Raw genomic sequence first — 22507 nt, 5'->3', positions numbered from 1 at the left:
GGCCCCCATGTCATCGGATCTGTACACAATTCCTGGAAGCTGAAAATGTCCCAGATCTTCCTTGGCCTGGATACTCAACAGACATGTCACCCATTGAGCATGTTAGGGATTCTCTGGATTGACGTGTACGACAGCGTGTTCCAGTTCCCGGCAATATCCAGCAATTTTGCACAGCCATTGAAGAGGGGTGGGCCAACATTCCACAGGCCACAATCAACAGCCTGATCAACTCTATGCGAAGGAGATGTGTCGCACTGCATGAGGAAAATGGTGGTCACACCAGATACTGACTTGTTTTCTGATCCACACCCCTACCTTTTTTTAAAGGTATCTGTGACCAACAGATGCATATCTGTATTTCCAGTCATGTGAAATCCATAGATTAGGGCCTAATTTATTTATTTCAATTGACTGATTTGCTCATATGAACTGCAACTCAGTAAAATCTTAGAAATTGTTGCATGTTGCATTTATATTTTTGTTCAGTGTATTATATATATTGTATATACACACATTCTCACACATCAATTATCTTTCTATTACACTACTTCCATAGTGTTTAAAAAAAAAGATTTTCCTCTGTCTCTGTTTTTCTCTTTCCAGCTGAGCATACTTTTTGTTTATGAACGTCAGGGTTGAGGTCAATTCCATTTAAATTCCAGTCAATTCAGGAACTACACTGAAATTCCAATTCCAATTCTCTTAAATGTTTTTCAATGAGGAAAATGTGTAATTTAATCTGGTTTAGTTTCTGAATTGACTGGAATTTAAATGGAATTAACCACAACCCTGATGACCAATGAACAAATAAAACATGCTGTGTCCCCAAAAAATCACTAGAGGGAAACATTGCCTGGTATGTCTTACCATGAGAATGGACCTGTCGTCTTACCTTACGATATGGAATAGCATGTATACAAGAATGTGGGATTCTGTGTACAGCACTTTAAAATGAAAGTGAATGTGATCTCTAAAGCAAACGGGATATTGTTTGAAGAAATTATATTGGGTATGATGTCCATGGATGCCACACAAGGAAGCAGAGTTGACCTGAAAAATCGAAAGTGAAACTATCTGAGAAACACTGTCAAAACATTGGAGGCAGATCAAGTAGGTTAATTACGAGAGAAAGGTAGAAACAATGTAAAAATATTTTAGCAACTTTTCCACAGCCAGTCAGTTGTACCACATTTGGATCTATAAGGCATAGATTTTAGTTTTTCTATAGTAGTAACTATACAGTACTGCATTTATTGTTGTTACTATCTATATGTATGTTTTGCTTTCTCTCAGTCCTGTCAAATTAACGCTGTACAGCTGGTATGGTGATCAGGGTTACTTTAATTCAGTTAGTTCAGTAAAATGAAAAGTCTTCATAATAAATGATGGGAGATTTGAATTAAATTATTCCCTGAATTGACCCCAGCCCTGGTGGTGACTAGACAAATAACTCTCTATAGAGGGAGAAGATGGAGTTTAGTTCAGTAAAAAGGAAAAGGTTTGTGTTGTTCAGTGACACCTTGTATACTTTGTATACATTATGATATCTTACTTTTTACTCAAATTAGCACACTTAAGGCTTGATTCAATCAGTAGAGAATATATGCGTTGTACTTCACGTTTAAAGATAATTTCTGATTGAGCCGACATATTCAGCGTTTACCGTGAATGCAGTCTCGCAACTGCGGGAACATTGCCTTTGTCAACCGCCCTATAAAGCGGATCTTCAGCGCTACGGATTGAATTAAGCCTTAGTCAATCATCTTTTGGGGGGGAATAAATCATGGAAACATGATTTACTTGAGTAAATAATCATTTGAGTTGGGAGATTTTAGAAAAGAAAACCTCTCTATGTCTACATCTTCAATATGTTTTTTCCCCAATAAATATATTATTGCTGTATGTGTACAACACATATAACCTAACCAGTACAGCCAGAAGAGGATAGGCCACCCCTCTCTCTGAGCTGGGTTCCTCTCCAGGTTTCTTCCTTGATGGGAGTTTTTCCAAGCCTCTGTGCTCTCACTTCTGCTTCGCTTGCACTTTGGGGGTCTAGGCTGGGTTACTGTAAAGCACTTTGTGATAACTACTGATGTATAAAGGTCTTTATAAATACATTTAATTGATTGATATCATCTGTTTACAAATTGGTGTCAACTGTGTGTCCGTTAGCAGAGCCATGCCAGCGAAGTCGGTGCAGTTCAGCGGTTGGGAGGCTGTGGTTGAGAAGCAGAGTGTCCTGAAACCTGGTCAGGCACCGCCCGGGGCAGACAAGGCTACACCATGTACCATGGAACCCACCGTGACAGAGCCCGAGCCATCATCACAGGGGGTTCCAACCCTCGGCGGGGGCACGTTGGGCCCGGGGGTCTACTGCAGCCGGGACATAGCCAAGGCACAGGGCTACCCCAGTTGTTGCCCCTCTGTGGAACACGTGGTACTGCAGCTGAAGGTCCGGGTGGGCCGCGTGAAGAAGATGGATGGGCAGAATGTAGCAATGTGGCACTCATGGCAACAGAGCGGCTACGATACGGCCTGGCTGCCCTCCACCGTCAATGGGCATGAGGAGGACTGCGTGAAAGACCCCAAGCGGGTGGCAGTGAACGGCATCGCGCACTGTGGCGACCCAGCCACGAAGCACGCCCTCGAGAAGCTCATCAGTCAGCAGAGACAGGGGGCGGAGTCAAGTGGGCGGGGACACGAGCAGGGGATTGTGGGCGGGTGTAAGCGGTGCAAGAAGCAGACACCGATTGGCCACTCTCTGGAGGTGTGTTGGGGGTGTGGCGCCACAGTATGCCCGTTTATGGACAAACATGTCTGCAAAAAGAGCAGTTGAAAGTGACAGCTTCTAAATACTGGAGACTTTATGATGATGACATTACTGGTTCATTCAAAATATAAAAAAGGTTTGTGTGGAATTAAATTAAGCTTTGTTGGTGACTTCATTATAGGTTTATTTGAAATTGGACGGCTCACTCATTGTCCCCCATGATGAAATCGGAGGGGGACTATGGATCTGTCTCCGTCCATTCGAACATTAGTACGTACAGTACGTACATTAGTTAGTCACACGCAAGGAGTCAATGAAATCTATTTGAGAAAAGGCCTAGGGAGAATCTCAATTGGGATTTGCTAAATTCCTCACGTCCTCTCCTCTGTCTTCTCCCCATCGAGGAGAGGAGGCGAGTTGTGGTAACGTGGAAACATGCGCCCGTATGAAATGAGACTCAGGCAAATTACGTTTACAGAGGAGGAATCACATAATCACATAATACATGTGTAAAGAGGTAAAAATAAATTGAGCTAGTTCTGCTAAACATTTTATAATTAAGTAGCATGTCGTTTTTAAGAGAAAAACAACACCTCTTTCAAAGCGGGTGATGTGGATTTCTAAACTCTTCCGCGATAAGATACACCTGAGGATCATCCACCAGAGGAGGAAATTGATGAGAGGAGCAAACTCCTCCATTCACCTACAGTGTATTAACGAATTGACACACACGCGACCACTTAACGGTTTACGGTCACGGATGAGAGGAGGAAGGAGAAGTCGAGGAGAGGACAGACTTTTTCCCAATTAAGAATATTCCTTTGTTACAAGAGGCCCTTGCTCTGTCCTACCTGTCACAGATTAAACATGGAATACAATTTTATTTTATTGTAGGATATTTACATACATTTTTGATCACTTAAATGATTGGTATTTACACATTGAATCCGACTGCTTATAACTCTAGCATAGTGGTAGATACAGTGTGGGCGAGGGGATGGATGGAGTAAGGCACAGGAGTGTGAAGAAGGAATATGCTTTAATCATCTCAATAAGGTAGTCCGCAGAAATGCGTATACACGATCCCAGGGCGACTTAAATGCGTACTGGGAACCAAACATACACGGGTAAATGTTTCTGGGGATAAAAATAATAAAATGCTCAACCGAGCATGCGAATACCTCCACAAAGAACAATCACACACAAAGACAAGGGGGGCAGAGGGAACACTTATACAGGTACTGATGAGGGGATATGAACCAAGTGTGTGTAATAAACAAGACAAAACAATTTGAATGATGAGATGAGGAGCGGCAGTGGCAAGAAGGCCGGTGACGACGAACGCAGAAGCCTGCCCGAACAAGGAGAGGAGGCAGCTTCGGAGGAAGTCGTGACATACAGTATCTCCGAAGGACTGTTCCGGCTAGGGGTTAGGCAAACTTACTCCTTATCTCATGTTTCGGGCAAATGTGGATTTAGGCCGGGATTCAATCCGCTTAAACACGCTTGACATTTAAAGGTAATTTCCGATTGAGCGGTCATCTGCAGAATTTATCGTTAATTTGATCTCTGCATACGTCAAGGAAAATTCCTTTAAACACCGCATCGTCGGCTTTCCAGTGCGCTGCGCTATAAATGGAACTGGACTGAACTGCTAGTGATTTAGCGTTAGGTTTGTATGCTTAACTCAACATTTGTTTTACTCTTAGACCAACCTTGACTCTAAAAAGCAAATATTAAAGAAACACTAAAGTCCAGAAAGTGAGCCTACTCCCGGTTGATATCAGGCTGCTCTGTCAAGTCTAAAGAATTTGGAAATAGCACACACACACACACACACACACACACACACACACACACACACACACACACATATGTCTGCCCAACCTGGTCTCAGAGCATTTTGTATTATTCTGTAAGTAAATCTGAAATTCAATTTAGTATGATATGTTGTGTTTCGTATGGTTCATAAGACAGATGGTTACTTAAGGCAAAAACTAAAGTACAGTGGTTGGTCGGGGTAGATAGGTGGGCGTATAACGCGAATGCCTAGTAACCTAAAGGTTGCGAGTTCAAATCTCATCACAGGCAACTTTTCGTCTACTTGCTACTTAGCATGTTAGCTAACCATTTCCCTAAACCTAACCCTTTTACCTAACCCTAACCTTAACCCTTTTAGCTAACCATTCTCCTAACCCTTTAACCTAACTTCTAAACCTAACCCTGACCTTAACCCAAACCCTAACCCCTAGCCTAGCTAATGTTAACCAGGTAGCTAACGTTAGCCACCTAGCTAGAATTCGTAACATAATATATTGTATGTTTTGCAAATTTGTAACATAATATTATTTGTAACATATCATATGAAATGGGTGATGGACAACCACAAATTAATACATAAGATATGAATTGAAACAGAATAATACGAAATGCTCTGAGACCAGGTTGGTCTGCCCCCAGAACCAAATCTAGTAGCTGGCCAGCATGCATGCACAATTTGGTTCTGGGTTCCGAGACTCCTGCTAGTTCTCCTCTGAATCATTCAGATGTTCATTGGCAAACTTCAGACGGCCCTGTATATGTGCTTTCTTGAGCAGGGGGACCTTGCGTGCGCTGCAGGATTTCAGTCCTTCACGGCGTAGTGTGTTACCAATTGTTTTCTTGGTGACTATGGTCCCAGCTGCTTTGAGATCATTGACAAGATCCTCCCGTGTAGTTCTGGGCTGATTCCCCACCGTTCTCATGATCATTGCAACTCCACGAGGCGAGATCTTGCATGGAGCCCCAGGCCGAAGGAGATTGACAGTTATTTTGTGTTTCTTCCATTTGCGAATAATTGCACCAACTGTTGTCACCTTCTCACCAAGCTGCTTGGCGATGGTCTTGTAGCCCATTCCAACCTTGTGTAGGTCTATAATCTTGTCCCTGACATCCTTGGAGAGCTCTTTGGTCTTGGCCATGGTGGAGAGTTTGGAATCTGATTGATTGATTGCTTCTGTGGACAGGTGTCTTTTATACAGGTAACAAACTGAGATTAGGAGCACTCCCTTTAAGAGTGTGCTCCTAATCTCAGCTCGTTACCTGTATAAAAGACACCTGGGAGCCAGAAATCTTTCTGATTGAGAGGGGGTCAAATATTTATTTACCTCATTCAAATGCAAATCAATTTATAAAATTTTTGACATGCGTTTTTCTGGATTGTTTTGTTGTTATTCTGTCTCTCACTGTTCAAATAAACCTAGCATTAAAATTATGGACTGATCATGTCTTTGTCAGTGGGCAAACGTACAAAATCAGCAGGGGATCAAATACTTTTTTCCCTCGCTGTACATGGGTTGCATGTTTCATCACAATATTGTTTTGAACGTTCGTTTTAGGACTGATGGCCAGCTGAATATTTACTCAATACATCCTCAATATGCGCTGATGAAGATTTGGTCTAAAGTACATTACTGTAGCTTGAAAACACGATGCCATTTCTACAGAAGGTAACTTATTAGTAGCAAAACCTTGTGTCTTCATTTTGATGTTGCCAGATTGACTTTAGTTGCAGTTTAACGTTAGCTAGCTAGCTAAGATCGAGTGGAGACCACCAAACTTTAGCTAGCTAAAGTTCGCATTTCTAGGAATTATTTACAAACTTGGCTAGCTAATGACAACATTGCCATCTTTCTAAAGTGAAGTCGATGACATGATGATAATGGCAGTTGTTTCCTACTAAATATTTACCTACTTTAGCAATGTCATCGTATTTCGAAGCCACTATAGTGTAATTTATGCGAAACAGTCATAGCTCCTGTTCAACGTCATTAGCCCTGTTTTACTTTTGGACATCAATGTGGCTGCGGCTTCTGTAGAACGTTGATAACAATGGCAACGACTCGACCGCGTGATGGAGGTGCAATCCATGAAAATGTAAGTACCAATTCAGATACCTACCGACTTTGTCTGTACAATTGTGATCAAGTTGCTTTTCTCACGCCACATACATTACAGATTACATTTACGGAGCTTGTCTCTCTCTCATTTACGGTCACTGTCTCTCTCTCAGGCACAGACCTATCAGGAAAAGTGATCTTCTACGGGCACGGTTTTGTACTATTAGAGCCGAAGAAACACAACGAGTCTTCGACTGTCTGCCTGACTTACTTCACCGACCTTACTCTTTGGACCTCTCTCTTCTCTTCTACTGATGAATTTTGCTTTTTGTCCTTGTGTTTCATGGCTATTTACATAGTTTTGTTCACAAGCTACGTTGTTTTTCAATGTTTGAGTTTCAACTGCTAGGGAAGAGAAGACAAAGCTGCTACTAATCAGACTCTCAATTTCACAGGTAGTGGTGGGGGAGTCGACTCCCAAAAGCATCGATTCGTCGACTCCTTGCCCGTCGACTCCCGGTGTCGACTCCAATTTCTGGGTGTCAAGCTTGGCCGAATCGACTCCTCGACTCCTAAAATTCAGTATTTTCTGCAACGGAGGAAACTATTGTCCGTAGTCTACTTCGAGAACATAAACTCTAGCATCTTTCACAGAAAAGAAAGATAGAGCTAGCGAGGGAGAGAGGGAGATGGGAGGGGCAAAGCCAGGCATAGGTAGGCATGTCGGCCACCAGGCAGGCAGTCAGAACCGTGCATCGGTAATCAAAAGATGTAGGCTATAGGCTATCGCAATGCTGTATATCACAATTTCTTGGCTTGCAATGTCTTGTGCAAGTTCACTAAAGTAGGTGCTTTCAATGAGTATGCTGAGCTATTCTACAAACAACAGACCGAAGTCCAACACACACTAGCGTTTTTCATAGCGAAAAGAAAGGGGCACAGGCGAGGGAGAGAGAGGATTGGGGCAGGCAGAGAGACAGTCAGAACCGTGCACATAGGCTATACCGGTGGTTCCCAACCTTTTTGGGTTACTGTACCACCAACTGAATTTTGCTCTGTCCGGAGTACCCCTGAAGTACCCCCTGGTGCATTTTACCAGTAGACCTATGGTCTCATGAGTCTTCTCAAGTACCCCCTGTGGATATGCCAAGTACCCCCAGGGGTCCTAGTACCCCTGGTTGGGAACCACTGGGCTATACTGTATCTTGGTAATCTGTATCTAGCAATGCCTCATAAATTCATCAAAAGTATATTAAAGTATATATTAGGCTATCAATGAGCATTGTCACGCCCTGGCTCTGGGGACACTGTTATGTTGAGCCAGGGTGTGTAATTCTATGTTTGTATTTCTATGTTGGCCTGAGTGACTCCCAATCAGAGGCAACGAGTGTCAGCTGGTTGTCTCTGATTGGGAGCCATATTTAACTGTCTGTCTTTCACTTTGTGTTTGTGGTTTCTTGTTCTTATTTGGTTTGTGTTAAACCGTAGACATCACGTTATCGTCTGTTGTTTTGATCGTGTGATCAGTATAATAAATAATACCTTCAACGCTGCGACTTGGTCTCTCCCTGACGATCGTGACAGAAGAAACCACCAAGATGTGACCAAGCAGCGTGTCCAGGAGCCATCGCCAGGGAGATCTCTAACAGATCTCCTTCGCCTCCTCGACTGGGTCAAGCCGGATGAGGAGGAGAGGGGCTTGACATTGTGGCAGAAGGGCGAACGGCTGGCGAGGGACATGGAGACCTTGGCCATGGGTAGGAGTGAAGCCCAGAAATTTTTTAGGGGGGGCTAACGCCGTGGACGACGGGCCAGCAGGAGACCGCGGCAGAGCGGCCCAGCGGATTGGCAGAGGAGGCCGCCAGGTTACGGGGGCCACTGGTCGAAGAGGGGGTGGAAGATGTAGAGGCACGGCGAGAGGTACTGGCGTGTGTTGCCAGTCCGGTCCGGCCTGTTCCTGATCCCCACGTAGGGCCAGTGGTGTGTGTTCCCAATACGGTCCGGCCTGTTCCTGCCACTCGCACCAAGTCTACGGTGCGCATCGCCAGCTCGGTCCGGCCCATTCCTGCTCCCCGCACCAAGTCTGTGGTGCGTTTCGTCAGCCCTGTCCGGCCCGTTCCTGCTCTCCGCACCAAGTCTGTGGTGCGCGTCGCCAGCCCAGTCCGGCCCATTCCTGCTCCCCGCACCAAGTCTGTGGTGCGTATCGTCAGCCCTGTCCGGCCCGCTCCTGCTCCCCACACCAAGCCAGTGGTGTGCGTCGTCAGTCCAGCACGGCCCGTGCCTGTTCCCCACACCAAGCCAGTGGTGTGCGTTGTCGGCGCACGGCCCGTGCTTGTTCCACTGGTGCCTGGTCCGGCACCGTCAGATGCGTTACGCCGGAGCTAGAGCAATCCGCTCCATCAGGGGTGCAGTCCAGCTCCGGCCAGTGGGGCCAGACCGGACCAGGGGTACTTTGGGGGGTTGGAGAGGGAGTGGGGATCAGGCCCGAGCCGGATCCGCCGCCAAGGCGGAGTGCCCACCCGGTCCCTCCCCTGTGGTATTTAGTTGGCGCGGTCGGAGTCCGCGCCTTTAGGGGGGTACTGTCACGCCCTGGCTCTGGGGACACTGTTATGTTGAGCCAGGGTGTGTAATTCTATGTTTGTATTTCTATGTTGGCCTGAGTGACTCCCAATCAGAGGCAACGAGTGTCAGCTGGTTGTCTCTGATTGGGAGCCATATTTAACTGTCTGTCTTTCACTTTGTGTTTGTGGTTTCTTGTTCTTATTTGGTTTGTGTTAAACCGTAGACATCACGTTATCGTCTGTTGTTTTGATCGTGTGATCAGTATAATAAATAATATGTTCACCTTCAACGCTGCGACTTGGTCTCTCCCTGACGATCGTGACAAGCATGGCTAAGCTGTTCTTCATAGTGCCAGTGAATTGAAGTTGAACATCCCCAAATGTATCAGTTTAATTAGGCCGAAATGTGCAATATAAGGTATTGCCTATAGTTTATTTAATGAAACCCTGGCTGACTGTTGATGTCCCAGGTCAGGGCTCTCCAACCATATTCCTGGAGAGCTACCTTCCTGTAGGTTTTTGCTCCAACATTTACATTTACATTTACATAATTTAGCAGACGCTCTTATCCAGAGCGACTTACAAATTGGTGCATTCAACTTATGATAGCAAGTGGGACAACCACTTTTATTTTTATTTAATTTTTTATGGGGGTGGGGAAGAAGGATTACTTTTATACTATTCCAGGTATTCTTTAAAGAGGTAGGGTTTCAAGTGTCTCCGGAAGGTGGTGAGTGACTCCACTGTCCTGGCGTCGTCGGGGAGCTTGTTCCACCATTGGGGTGCCAGAGCAGCGAATAGCTTTGACTGGGCTGAGCGGGAACTGTGCTTCCGTAGAGGTAGGGGAGCTAGCAGGCCAGAGGTGGATGAACGTAGTGCCCTCGTTTGGGTGTAGGGTCTGATCAGAGCCTGAAGGTACGGAGGTGCCGTTCCCCTCACAGCTCCGTAGGCAAGCACCATGGTCTTGTAGTAGATGGGGATGCTGGGATGCTGACGGGAGAGGTTGTGTTTTCTCTAGCAGGAGGTAAGCTTGGCTTCTTATATGGTGTTGAGTAAAGCTTAAACCATGTATTTAGATTGTAGGTAGGTATTGTAGTTAGGTATTACAGGTAGTTTACTCAGGTAGTTATTGTAGGTTATTGTAGGTAATTATTGTAGGTAAGGACTGTATTCGGCGGACCCCGGCGAAGCACGAGGCTAGCCTACCCACTACTTGGACCAACAAAGCTAGCTAGCTAGCGGGTAGCTACCGGTAACTTTTAGCAACTGTGGTTAGCTGTTTCCAATGTTATTTCACGCTTAAGAGTACCTGTAATTGAGCCAGCTAGCTGCCACCTTCAGCTGTTTTTCTAACCTCATTATCATTAACGTTAGGTGGTTGGTAGCTGCTGTACTTAATTTCGGCTACTGATTGCAGTCTGCCAGTTTGGCTTTATACATAGCTTGGGCTTTGTCGAGTAAGGCTTAAACTATGTATTTAGATTGTAGTTAGGTACTATAGGTAGGCATCGTGGGCTGTATATTATTAAGTAGTATAGGTAGGCATCGTGGGCTGTTGTGGGTAGCTGTTGTGTAGTTATTGTAGGTTACTTTTGTATTCGGCGGTGCCGGATGTAGCACGAAGCTAGCTAGCTAACTCACCTCCTGGATTAGCTGGCGAGTTGCTATTAGCAACGGTTGCAACTAAAAACAATATCCTTTTAGCCAGCTACATTCGTTGCTAGCCAGCCAACACTACCAGCAGGCTGTGGTAGCTAAATACAATATCTTTGTGCTAGCTACCCAACGTTTAATCGTTGCTGCGTTATGAAAGGTAAGCTTGGCTTCTTATATGGTGTTGAGTTAAGCTTAAACCATGTATTTAGATTGTAGGTAGGTATTGTAGTTTGGTATTATAGGTAGCTTACTCAGGTAGTTATTGAAGGTTATTGTAGGTAATTATTGTAGGTAAGGACTGTATTCGGCGGACTCCGCGGCACGCAGGCTAGCCTACCCACTACTTGGACCAACAAAGCTAGCTAGCTAGCAGGTAGCTACTGGTAACTTTTTGCAACTATGGTTAATTGTTTCCAATGTTATTTCATGCTTAAGAGTACCTGTGATTGAGCCAGCTAGCTGCTACCATTCAGCTGTTTTTCTAACCTCATCCGAGGCATTAACGTTAGGTGGTTGGTAGCTGCTGTACTTAATTACAGCTACTGATAACAGTCTGCTGTAGTTTACAACAATTCTAATTTCTAAAGTGGAAGTTGGGAGAGTTTTACTCGGGTGGTTCAGTGAAACAATTATAGTTTCTGAGGTGGAAGTTGGGAGAGTTATATATATATATATTTTTTGGTGAGGGAGGCCTGCTCTCTCTCTTTCCCTGATGTTTAGTTCATTTCATCCCGATCTCCTCTGCATTATTGTAGCCATCTGCTGCAGCCTGTCAACTATGCCTCTGCCTATCCCTGTTCTCTTCTCTCCGCACAGGCTACACAAACGCCTCACACCGCGTGGCTGCTGCCTCTCTAACCTGGTGGTCCCTGCACGCACCACACACCTGGAGTTCCAGGTCTCAGGCAGCCTCTGGAACTGCCGTTCTGCCGCCAACAAGGCTGACTTCATCCCAGCCTATGCCACCCTCCAGTCCCTCGACTTCCTGGCACTGACGGAAACATGGATTACCACTGAAAACACTGCTACTCCTACTGCTCTCTCCTCGTCTGACCATGTGTTCTCGCATACCCCGAGAGCATCTGGTCAGAGGGTGGTGGCACAGGAATCCTCATCTCTCCCAAGTGGTCATTCTCAATTTTTCCCCTAACCCATCTGTCTATCTCCTCATTTGAATTCCACGCTGTCACAGTCACTAGCCCATTTAAGCTTAATATCCTTGTCATCTATTGCCCTCCAGGTTCCCTTGGAGAGTTCATCAATGAGCTTGACGCCTTGATAAGTTCCTTTCCTGAGGATGGCTCACCCTTCACAGTCTTGGGGGATTTCAACCTCCCCACGTCTACATTTGACTCATTTCTCTCTGCCTCCTTCTTTCCACTCCTCTCCTCTTTTGACCTCACCCTCTCACCATCCCCCCACTCACAAGGCAGGCAATACGCTTGACTTCATCTTTACTAGATGTTGCTCTTCTACTAATCTCACTGCAACTCCCCTCCATGTCTCCGACCACTACTTTGTATCCTTTTCTCTCTCGCTCTCCTCCAACACTACTCACTCTGCCCCTACACAGATGGTAACGCGCCGCCCGCAACCTTCGCTCTCTCTCTCCCACTACTCTCTCCTCTTCCATCCTATCATCTCTTCCCTCTGCTCAATCCTTCTCCCTCCAATCTCCTGATTCTGCCTCCTCAACCCTCCTCTCCTCCCCTTTCTGCATCCTTTGACTCCCTGTGTCCCCTATCCTCCCGGCCGGCTCGGTCCTCCCCTCCAGCTCTGTGGCTTGATGACTCATTGCGAGCTCACAGAACAGAGCTCCGGGCAGCTGAGCGGAAATGGAAGAAAACTAAACTCCCTGCCGACCTGGCATCTTTTCCTCCCTCCTCTCTACATTTTCTTCATCTGTTTCTGCTGCTAAGGCCACTTTCTACCACTCTAAATTCCAAGCATCTGCCTCTAACCCTAGGAAGCTCTTTGCCACATTCTCCTCACTGCTGAATCCCCCTCCTCCCTCTCTGTGGATGACTTTGTCAACCACTTTGAAAAGAAGGTTGACGACATCCGATCCTCGTTTGTTAAGTCTAATGACACTGCTGGTCCTGCTCACACTGCCCTACCCTATGCTTTGACTTCTTTCTCCCCTCTCTCTCCAGATAAAATCTTGCGACTAGTGACTGCAGGGCGCCCAACAACCTGCCCGCTTGACCCCATCCCCTCCTCTCTTCTCCAGACCATCTCCGGTGACCTTCTCCCCTACCTCACCTCGCTGATCAACTCATCCTTGACCGCTGGCCATGTCCCTTCCGTCTTCAAGAGAGCGAGAGTTGCACCCCTTCTCAAAAAACCAACACTCGATCCCACTGATGTCAACAACTACAGACCAGTATCCCTTCCTTCTTTTCTTTCCAAAACTATTGAGCGTGCCGTCTTTAGCCAACTCTCTTGCTATCTCTCTCAGAATGACCTTCTTGATCCAAACCAGTCAGGTTTCAGGACTGGTCATTCAACTGAGACTGCTCTTCTCTGTGTCACGGAGGCTCTCCGCACTGCTAAAGCTAACTCTCTCTCCTCTGCTCTTGTCCTTCTAGACCTGTCTGCTGCCTTTGATACAGTGAACCATCAGATCCTCCTCTCCACCCTCTCCGAGCTGGGCATCTCCGGCGCGGCTCACTCCTGGATTGCGTCCTACCTGACCGGTCGCTCCTACCAAGTGGCGTGGCGAGAAGCTGTCTCCGCACCACGTGCTCTCACCACTGGTGTCCCCCAGGGCTCAGTTCTAGGCCCTCTCCTTTTCTCCCTATACTCCAAGTCACTTGGCTCTGTCATATCCTCACATGGCCTCTCCTATCATTGCTATGCTGACGATACACAACTAATCTTCTCCTTTCCCCCTTCTGATAACCAGGTGGCGAATCGCATCTCTGCATGTCTGGCCGACATATCAGTATGGATGACGGATCACCACCTCAAGCTGAACCCTGGCAAGACGGAGCTGCTCTTCCTCCCGGGGAAGGACTGCCCGTTCCATGATCTCGCCATCACGGTTGACAACTCCGTTGTGTCCTCCTCCCAGAGTGCGAAGAGCCTTGGCGTGACCCTGGACAACACCCTGTCGTTCTCCGCCAACATCAAGGCGGTGACCCGATCCTGCAGGTTCATGCTCTACAACATTCGGAGAGTACGACCCTGCCTTACACAGGAAGCGGCACAGGTCCTAATCCAGGCACTTGTCATCTCCCGTCTGGATTACTGCAACTCGCTGTTGGCTGGGCTCCCTGCCTGTGCCATTAAACCCCTACAACTCATCCAGAATGCCGCAGCCCGTCTGGTGTTCAACCTTCCCAAGTTCTCTCACGTCACCCCCCTCCTCCGCACACTCCACTGGCTTCCAGTTGAAGCTCGCATCCGTTACAAGACCATGGTGCTTGCCTATGGAGCAGTGAGGGGAACGGCACCTCCGTACCTTCAGGCTCTGATCAGTCCCTACACCCAGGCGAGGGCATTGCGTTCATCCACCTCTGGCCTGCTGGCTCCCTTCCTCTGCGGAAGCATAGTTCCCGCTCAGCCCAGTCAAAGCTGTTCGCTGCTCTGGCACCCCAATGGTGGAACAAGCTCCCTCACGACGCCAGGACAGCGGAGTCACTCACCACCTTCCGGAGACATTTGAAACCCCACCTCTTTAAGGAACACCTGGGATAGGATAAAGTAATCCTTCTACCCCCCCCCCCCTATAGCCAGTGGTTATCCCACTGGCTATAGGGTGAATGCACCAATTTGTTGTCGCTCTGGATAAGAGCGTCTGCTAAATGACGTAAATGTGCCCTTGAGCAAGGCACTTAACCCTAATTGCTCCTGTAAGTCGCTCTGGATAAGAGCGTCTGCTAAATGACTAAAATGTAAAAAAATGTAAATGTAGATGCGAGCCTCAACTGGAAGCCAGTGGAGTGTGCGGAGGAGCGGGGTGACATGAGATAACTTGGGAAGGTTGAACACCAGACGGGCTGCAGCGTTCTGGATAAGTTGAAGGGGTTTAATGGCACAGGCAGAGAGCCCAGCCAACAGCGAGTTGCAGTAATCCAGACAGGAGATGACAAGTGCCTGGATTAGGACCTGTGCCGCTTTCTGTGTAAGGTAAGGTCGTACTCTGCGAATGTTGTAGAGCATGAACCTGCAGGATCGGGTCACCGCTTTGATGTTAGCGGAGAACGACAGGGTATAGTCCAGGGTCACGCCAGGGTTCTTTGCACTCTGGGAGGAGGACACAATGGAGTTGTCAACCGTGATGGCGAGATCATGGAGCGGGCAGTCCTTCCCCGGGAGGAAGAGCAGCTCCGTCTTGCCGAGGTTCAGCTTGAGGGGGTGATCCGACAACCCCAGTTGTAACTAACCTGATTCAGCTTATCAACCAGCTAATTATTGAATCAGATGCGCTAGATTAGGGTTTGAGTGAAAACCTACAGGATGTTAGGTCTCCACGAACAGGGTAAGACAGCCCTGTCCTAGGCAATAGATCTCAAAGCAGCATCCCCGCTAAACCTTTTGGAAATGGCAAGTTCACTTTCTCATCCATAAACACAGTCAAGTGCAAATACGGTTCAGCAGCTCAAATCAGCAGGATGTGGGGCATTGTTATTAGGAAGGACGTCTACCATGGATGGATTGCTAAAATAATGATTATGATCACACTTTATCAATTTAAATATTATGGGGAGACCTATAGGCCTACATTTGGCAGCCACGCACGAGTTATCAGTGTAGCCTATTATTGTCTAGACATGCCGTTGAAATATCTTCACGCTTACAATAAAAACTTCCAGGCTTCCGTCATAAGATTCAATTCATTAAAAAAAGATTAATTTAAAAGAACAGGGGCAGTTTGGAAAAACTCATCCTGTGTGAATCGCCCTCTGGAATAACGCACATGCTTGGATAATAAGTACAAAACCAACGTCTCTAGTAATACCCGCCCGAATAGGGCTATATCATGGTATAGAATAGGCTTTTCAGAGTAGAGTGCGCCACATCATCCCATGGGATATCACTGAAATATTCTACTTCCTACACATCTTCTTTCTATAGTCAAACAAAATAGGCATTTTACAGGCAAATAGGCAGCATCATGCTCATGTCAGTATTCTAGAATGCAAATTTAGTCTTCCTAGTAGGACTGCAATAACTAGATGGTGTGTATGTGTGTGCGCATTCGTTTCAGCGTGTTTTGGGAGTTGAGCAAGAGTCGACTCCTTTCGACTCCAATCACAGGAGTCGGAGTCGACTCCAAAAATCCTGGAGTTGTGCACCACTACTCACAGGCACAAAAATGACTCAGTCACTTTACCATGGTAACCTCCCGCCTTTAAAGGGGCAGGTGAAATTTTTTGTCTCATCTGTGATATTTTGGATAAAAGACTCAGGTCAGAAATGTTTTAATGAAATTAAACAGTATACCATATTACTTCATACTAGTAATACATTTATTGTTTCAGAAACATCATAAAGCATGCTCATCCTTTATTTTGGCTGGTAAAAAATCTGATTGGCTGGTAGATTTTCTTTTGGGGGGGAATATGTTTCTAAACACTTCTACGTGAATGTGGATGCTATGAATGAATGTGGATAATACTGAATGAATCGTGAATAATGATGAGTGAGAAAGTTATAAATGCACAAATATCATACCCCCAAGAATCTACAGTCTCTTCCTTTCTGGTTAGAATTTCCACGACAGGGTCCACCACCCTGCAGCACCCCAACCCAACCATTCCCACTCAGCTTTAGGATCTTAGTGAAACATTCATTATTGGTTTCAGTTGTGTTAGGCCAATGCCAGAGTGAAAACCAACCATATGGAAGGGCCAGGACTGAGCAGCCTAGCAGCTAGTGATTGCCTAAATAAGTATCTCCACTGACGTGGACATGTTTTCAATACAGACTCTTTCGTCGTACAGTATTCCATATAAGGCATCCAGACCTTATGAAAGTTGCACAGTATACCTTTAATCTGGTAATAAATCAAATCTAGTGATACATAACTTAACATTTCTGCCATCCATTGTGACATTGTTGGAGGATAACCAACCTTCCAATTAATGGCAATGCATTTCGTAGCCGCTATAAATGCTAGGTTACACAGTTTCTTCTGATAACAGTCTCCAGTATCAACATTCCCAAGCAAACAAAAACAGGGAGAAGGGAGAATCTGTAGACATGCTGAGATAAAATAACTTACATCTTTTCCAGTCTTTATGAAGTCATTTCAATAAAAATAATGTATTACAATGTAGATATTATTTGTTTATCGTCCCATAATTTTGAATCAAAGGTGACCTAATTATTTGTTTGTTAAAAGCAACAACACCATTATGTATAAATGCCTTTATAGTGCATTGTAGAGATGAGCAGTAGATAAGTTCACAACCAGAAAACAGAAAACGAATTGCAAAAGTTGGGTCTTGATGGGGAAATCATGTTTGACAAGGAAGTGGTAGCTGACAATCTCGATACCTTTTTCACAACAGTTGCCTAACATTTGGTTGAGAAGTGTGTGTTTTGGAGTGTCAGTGTAGTATGTGTGAGTGTGTATGTGTGTGTGTGTGTGTGTGTGGTGTGTGTGTGTGTGTGTGTGTGTGTGTGTGTGTGTGTGTGTGTGTGTGTGTGTGTGTGTGTGTGTGTGTGTGTGTGTGTGTGTGTGTGTGTGTGTGTGTGTGTGTGTTTTGGAGTGTCAGTGTAGTATGTGTGAGTGTGTGGTTAGAGTCCAGTGAGTGTACATCGAGCCTGTGCAAGACAGTCAGTGCAAAAAATAAGAATAAATCTGAATAAAATAAGGGGTCAATGCAAATAGTCCAGGTAGCCATTTGATTAACTGTTAACTGCAATATTATGGCTTAGGGGTAGAAGCTGTTAAGGAGCCTTTTGGCCCCAGACTTGGCGCTCCGGGACTGCTTACTGTGCGGTAGCAGAGACAACAGTCTATGACTTGGGTGGCTGTGACAATTTTTAGGGCCTTCCTCTGACACCGCCTGGTATAGAGCTTGAAGAATATTGAAAAGAATAATGGGCAAATGTTGCACAATCCAGGTGTGGAAAGCTCTTAGAGACTTACCCAGAAAGACTCACAGCTGTAATCGCTGCCAAAGGTGCGTCTACAAAGTATTGACTCAAGGGTGTGAATACTTATGTAAAGGAGATATTTCTGTATTTAATTTTCAATAAATTTGCAAACATTTCTTAAAACATGTTTTCGCTTTTCATTTTGGGGTATTGTGTTTAGCTGGGTGAGAGATCCATTTTGAATCCATTTTGAATTCAGGCAGTAACACAACAAAATGTGGAAAAAGTCAAGGGGTATGAATACTTTCTGAAGACACTGTAGACAAGGATGGGGGCTTGGGGTTTTGAAGGGAAAGGTCTAGACTTTACAGTGAAGGACCATGGTTAGCAGGGTTGACCTTCATTCCATTTCAACTCAATTAACTCTGAAAATGAAGTCAAATGCAGTTAATGAGTTCACTCAGTTCAGGAAACAACAATATCATTGAATTGCATTAGCTACGTTTTCAAATGTCCAATTACTAAATTAGCTGAGCTGAGCCAGACTGGAATGGAATCAGAGTTGTGCAGGCAGATCACCCGTGATACAAGTCAGTATTCGACATCAATCTATGGCTGAGAATGTTGGGAGATGACGTGGAAACCGGCCACTAGGGGCAACAGTGAGCGCTGTTACCTTTAAGTACGTTTCGGTTTTGCTAGAACATTGTGGATGGGGATAAGCATCTGCCTCTGATTCCAAAGGTTTCATGGTTGAATCCAGCGATAGAAAGTAGTTTTTGATATTCTTGTTTTAAGCCTATCCCAAACCTTACCCTTACCTTAACCATTCGGAGTTAATGCCTAACCTTAACATTTCAGAGTTCATACCTAAACTTAACCCTAACATTATAATCCAGAGTTAACGCCTAAACTTAACCTTAAACACTTTGAAATGTTACGTTTGGAACAACTTTGAAATTTGAAGTTTGAGAAACATGGATGAACGTCTAATTCTGATGTGAGACTGTGAGACCTTGTAGGAATTTAGATCCTAGCTGATAGATTTGTGGATCCAGGATCATAAATTGGGATATGGCTCCCTCTAGTGGTGCTTTTCCATATATAATTACCACCACGCCAGGGTGTCAACTGTGTTTTATGATAATGTCAGCTCTAAAGACTTAAGGCGAGGGAATCAACAACCTCTGCATCATTCAAGTCTGTTGCTTTGTGAGAAGGTGTTAAAGTTCACAGTTAGCCATTGTTATGTAAATGACAGGTGAAAAGAACACAGGGCCTTGCCTTGGCCCGAAGTGAGAGCAGGTCTGCCGGAGCGATGGATAAAACACTATGGTGTAAATCTTGTGTGGAAATGCACCATTAGAAGCTGGATGTAGAAACCAATGGTAGAAACTCTGGGTGGTCGTGTTTGTGAGGCACCATCTTTTACTTGAGCATCATTTAGGTCACTGTAAACAAGGGCAACAAAGCCCAAATCCAATGATAATCAAACAGAAAGAAAGAAGCAAACATTATTTTTATCTCCACCAGTGACTACGCTTTTCCACTTGTGCTCTGACTAGCTATCCCCCTTTCCCTTTCTTTAAATTTTCTCACCTAAATTCTTGGGTAGTCCCATCTATGCAAATGGTATGCCCGCCAGCTAGTGGTGTTTTTCAGTATGACATGACTGGAGTCCTGTCTACCTCTGTAAGCTTGCTACTGTGTTTCTCACTCAAGGTAAGCACTTTATCACATTTCTATGTCTGAAGGAACTTGATAAATTCAAGTAAGGTCATTCTGAGCAAGTTACAGAGCCCGGGAGGTGACACAAATTAGATTTTATTTGAAATTGTGCCCATGTAATATAGAACGTGCCCATTAATTACTGAAACAAGCTCACAAATTGATATAAAACATGCCCACCAAATATGAAACATGCTCACGAATTTCTACAAAACGAGCACAAATTGATATAAAAGATGGCCACAAATTATGAAACGAGCTCACGAATTGTAAAATGTCCCCATACTTTTATATACATCCACTATACTTTTAGCTTTGGATGTTATGATGAAATTCCCTGAGGTCGGGGCCCACAGGGCATGTGCCCTGCGTGCCCGTTCGGTAATCTGGCCCTAATCATCAAGTTAAACCATAGGTATTGTTGTTACACATCCTCACACTGTCTTGGAGGATAAAACTGAGACTGTAGCCAGCTTCCATTTCACCTCATTTTATTGTCCAAAGAATGTTCTCATAGTCCATAAGTATTGGATGAAAATCCACAATGTTGGTGCCATACAGGAGCACTGACCAATCTGGCTCCAAAAGAAGACTGCTGGTTTTGAGGATGGTGTAGAGGTCAGTAGTTTCAGTAGACCACTGTTGGGCTGGTAGATCAGATATGCGCTTTGAGGCAAGGTCATTTAGTGCTTTGAATGTGGTTGATATCGCCTTATAGTGGATTCAGGACTTGGACAAGGAGTCAATGCAGCTTAAAGATCCATTTACATTGGGGTTTGGATGATAGGGTCAAATTTCTTAGAACGAGCGAGTTCTGAAAATATTGGAGTTTGGGGACTGGAGGGGATACAGTGGGGGAAAAAAGTATTTATTCAGCCACCAATTGTGCAAGTTCTCCCACTTAAAAACATGAGAGAGGCCTGTAATTTTCATCATAGGTACACGTCAACTATGACAGACAAATTGAGGAAAAAAATTCCAGAAAATCACATTGTAGGATTTTTAATGAATTTATTTGCAAATTATGGTGGAAAATAAGTATTTGGTCACCTACAAACAAGCAAGATTTCTGGCTCTCACAGACCTGTAACTTCTTCTTTAAGAGGCTCCTCTGTCCTCCACTTGTTACCTGTATTAATGGCACCTGTTTGAACTTGTTATCAGTATAAAAGACACCTGTCCACAACCTCAAACAGTCACACTCCAAACTCCACTATGGCCAAGACCAAAGAGCTGTCAAAGGACACCAGAAACAAAATTGTAGACCTGCACCAGGCTGGGAAGACTGAATCTGCAATAGGTAAGCAGCTTGGTTTGAAGAAATCAACTGTGGGAGCAATTATTAGGAAATGGAAGACATACAAGACCACTGATAATCTCCCTCGATCTGGGGCTCCACGCAAGATCTCACCCCGTGGGGTCAAAATGATCACAAGAACGGTGAGTAAAAATCCCAGAACCACACCTAGTGAATGACCTGCAGAGAGCTGGGACCAAAGTAACAAAGCCTACCATCAGTAACACACTACGCCGCCAGGGACTCAAATCCTGCAGTGCCAGATGTGTCCCCCTGCTTAAGCCAGTACATGTCCAGGCCCGTCCGAAGTTTGCTAGAGCGCATTTGGATGCTCCAGAAGAGGATCGGGAGAATGTCATATGGTCAGATGAAACCAAAATATAACTTTTTGGTAAAAACTCAACTCTTCGTGTTTGGAGGACAAAGAATGTTGAGTTGCATCCAAAGAACACCATACCTACTGTGAAGCATGGGGGTGGAAACATCATGCTTTGGGGCTGTTTTTCTGCAAAGGGACCAGGACGACTGATCCGTGTAAAGGAAAGAATGAATGGGGCCATGTATCGTGAGATTTTTAGTGAAAACCTCCTTCCATCAGCAAGGGCATTGAAGATGAAACGTGGCTGGGTCTTTCAGCATGACAATGATCCCAAACACACCGCCCGGGCAACGAAGGAGTGGCTTCGTAAGAAGCATTTCAAGGTCCTGGAGTGGCCTAGCCAGTCTCCAGATCTCAACCCCATAGAAAATGTTTGGAGGGAGTTGAAAGTCCGTGTTGCCCAGCGACAGCCCCAAAACATCACTGCTCTAGAGGAGATCTGCATGGAGGAATGGGCCAAATTACCAGCAACAATGTGTGAAAACCTTGTGAAGACTTACAGAAAACGTTTGACCCGTGTCATTGCCAACAAAGGGTATATAAGAAAGTATTGAGAAACTTTTGTTATTGACCAAATACTTATTTTCCACCATAATTTGCAAATAAATTCATTAAAAATCCTACAATGTGATTTTCTGGAAAAAAAAAATTATTTTTGTCTGTCATAGTTGACGTGTACCTATGATGAAAATTACAGGCCTCTCTCATCTTTTTAAGTGGGAGAATGTAGTATATTAAAATTATGTCTTTGTTAACGGTTTTTCATGAAGAAATGGAAGGTTGATTATTGCTATCAAGAGGGAAGGTTTTAGCGTGACGTCACATATGACAAACAGGAAGTGGGTGGTAAGATACGGGGATTGAACAGTAGAGGGAGCTATTCAACTCTTGGAAGGCTATATAAAGGGGGGAGCAACGACGGAGAGTTAGAATGCAGCAAGATTTAATTGGGTCTGGTTCTCCGGACATTGTGTCTGTACTTACGCTGGAACCTCGTGGTTTGAATAAAGGCCTTTGAACGCGATACAGCCTAAGCAGACTCTTTTAATTGATGGTAACACCTACGATTGACGTATACTACAAATGGAGGCTCCGCTGAGATATTGATTGCATCGTTGTTGGTCCCTTTCCTGGATTCGCGAGGTGACTACTGTCCAAGCCGGCTTTAAAAGGTGAGAGATTGCTCAC

At 45.0% G+C, this 22507-nt stretch overlaps 1 pseudogene; it reads left to right on the top strand.

Annotated features, from left to right (window-relative positions):
* The first annotated feature begins 923 nt into the window (after window positions 1-923).
* LOC121573060 lies at window positions 924-2882 on the top strand (annotated as a pseudogene).
* Window positions 2883-22507: the final 19625 nt, after the last annotated feature.

The sequence above is a fragment of the Coregonus clupeaformis genome, unplaced genomic scaffold, assembly GCF_020615455.1.
Source record: "Coregonus clupeaformis isolate EN_2021a unplaced genomic scaffold, ASM2061545v1 scaf0642, whole genome shotgun sequence".
Classification (NCBI taxonomy): Eukaryota; Metazoa; Chordata; class Actinopteri; order Salmoniformes; family Salmonidae; genus Coregonus; species Coregonus clupeaformis.
Note: the sequence above shows the minus strand (reverse complement) of the source record. Positions and strands in the feature narration are given on the sequence as shown.